Below are 2,279 nucleotides of genomic sequence, written 5' to 3'. Positions count from 1 at the left end.
GAAGGCATATCATGCAATACTTTCATGCTCTAACTGTTGCCCATTAAAAAAACTCCTGTGCCATATGCAGGTGTGATTATACAGCCAACTGCCAACTCTGGCTGGCTCAAGGATCCTTTTAAAAATGGCCAGATGGATATGAATGTCGGATTTGGCAGTTAAAGTATAGAGCCCAATATATCCCTTTTAAGTACTAAGGCACTGAAGCAGAATATCGATGTTTCCCCCACTGCTGAATAGATTTCAAAAGAACAGTTTGGGTTTTAAGCTAAGAATTATATTTCCTCATTTCTTTTGAATCTCGGGCTAAACTTTGTTCTGATTTTTATGACTTTTCTTCAGTTCATCTAATGAACAACATTAAAAAATTTTTTTTTGGTGGTTAAGAAAAAATGAGTCTGAAATTGGCTTTTGAGGTGACCTGGTGTCTTTAAAGGAGTGTCCAGTGAAGGGGCCATACAGCAATGGCATTAGAGCTCCCTTGGGTAACTCCCCGGAGCCTGCCATCTGCCCTCCAGAGACGGGGCTTACAGGAGAAGGACATGAAAATGGAACAGAGGGGCAGGAAAGCGTCTCCTTGATTCCTGATGTTATGAATCACCAAAACACACATCTGTCGCCCCAGGAGAACAAGGCTCAGCGGCGACCTGCTACCAGCACTGCTGTGGGAAAACGCCGTAAATATTGTCGTTACTATTTCCGCTTGCTCAGATTTCAAGTTCTCAGGGCAGTCAGGAAACTCCAGATGACTGGTCATCTTTTCAAATAACTCATGTGGCTGCTAGAATGTGGTTTCGCCTCATCTAATGCGCGATGCAAGGCTTCCTTCTTGTAGACAAGAGCACCTGCAACACGTCCCCAGAGTGTTGCCCAGGGAGGCCTCTCAACAAGACTGCCGGAGTGGGACCCTGTTCAAGAGAGACCCAGCACAGCATATGTAGGTGCTTCAGGCCTGGGGAGGGAGGAGAAGAAAGGAAAGGGTGCTTTTATGTAGCGCCTGGCTCAGTCCAGGTGTAAGACATGTGATGATATATGTGGTGATGAGGTGGGGGTGAGTTGTCAAATGGTCCAATATTCTCATTGTCACCTAGCCAGGCGACAGCCAAACTTCAGTCTTGCACCTTTCATATTAGGAAATAAGGTCAGAATGAGCATTTTAGATGAAATGTAACAGGCAAAGTGGAAAGAAAAATCTGGGAGTCACGTGACTTCATATAACTTTTAAAATAGTTTCAAGTATAAACAGTGACTGCAGAGAGAGGAAGCAGATAATAGGTGACCTCACATTTTCTGGCCCAAAGGTGAAATTCTCTGCAGTCAAATTCTCTTTGCATAACCTACCCCATCTGTTTCTTCCTTTCCCAGGTACAGCTTAAGGACTCATCCGTATTACGTACTTTTTTTCATTTGAGCATCACTAATAGACTCATAGACAAACAGACATCTCAAATACAACATCCCTCAAATTGAGCTCCTAATCTGGCCCTAAAGCCTGGTTCCTGTCTTGTTGATGGTAAATCCAGCCTTCCTATTACTCAGGCTGAAAACTCAGCGTCAGCCCGGTTCTTCTGTTTCTCTTACACTCTACATCCAATTCTTCCCCCAAATCCTCATGCTTCTGCCTTCAAAACCCTTTTCGTCATTTCCACGGTTACCACTCTGGATCTGAGCTAACATGGCCTCCCCTTCTGTTACAGCAATAGCCTCCCTACTGACACCCTTGTGACTCTAGACTTGATTCTCAGCTGGAGGAGCCTTTCAAGCAGAAATTAGATCAAGTTACCCCGTACGCCAAACTCTCCAAGGGCTTCCCAATTCACTCAGCAAAAAAGCCCAGGTCCTCCTCAGGATCCACAGAGCTCTAATGACCTGGCCTGTATCTCATCCCTTAGAAGTCACCCCCCTCACGGAACTCCCCATTGTTCTCTAAACACCCCACACATACCACTGCCTGAGCGCCTCGCCCTGCTGTTCCCTCTGCCGGGAATGCTCTTCCCACACGGCTGACTGCCCTACTCTCCCACTTCATCTTTTCTTACATTTTACCTTCCCAGTGAGGCCTGCCCTGACCATCCCCTTTATTATGATAACTGAGCCTTTCCAGCACTCTCAAGCCCCCTTAACATCTCACTTGCTCAATTTCTTTTCTCCTGAATGCATATCATTTCTAATCACACTGTACCATTCTCTCATTTATCATGTTTGCTGTCCATCACCCTCACTAGATGATACGCACCATGAAGGCAGGGAGTTTCCTATTGTTTTCACTAATGTTCCCT

The 2,279-nt window shown here is 45.4% G+C and overlaps 1 long non-coding RNA gene across 1 annotated transcript; it reads right to left on the bottom strand.

Moving 5' to 3' along the window:
- Nucleotides 1-255: 255 nt before the first annotated feature.
- LOC139077941 (uncharacterized) lies at nucleotides 256-1,899 on the bottom strand. The gene is made up of 2 exons (XR_011530614.1): nucleotides 1,784-1,899; nucleotides 256-952 (listed from the first exon to the last, which is right to left on the bottom strand). It is a non-coding gene; the product is annotated as an uncharacterized lncRNA (long non-coding RNA).
- Between the last annotated feature and the right edge of the window lie 380 nt (nucleotides 1,900-2,279).

The sequence above is a fragment of the Equus przewalskii genome, chromosome 20 (assembly GCF_037783145.1).
Source record: "Equus przewalskii isolate Varuska chromosome 20, EquPr2, whole genome shotgun sequence".
Classification (NCBI taxonomy): Eukaryota; Metazoa; Chordata; class Mammalia; order Perissodactyla; family Equidae; genus Equus; species Equus przewalskii.
The sequence above is the reverse complement of the archived record's forward strand: the minus strand, read 5'-3'. Positions and strand labels throughout refer to the sequence as shown.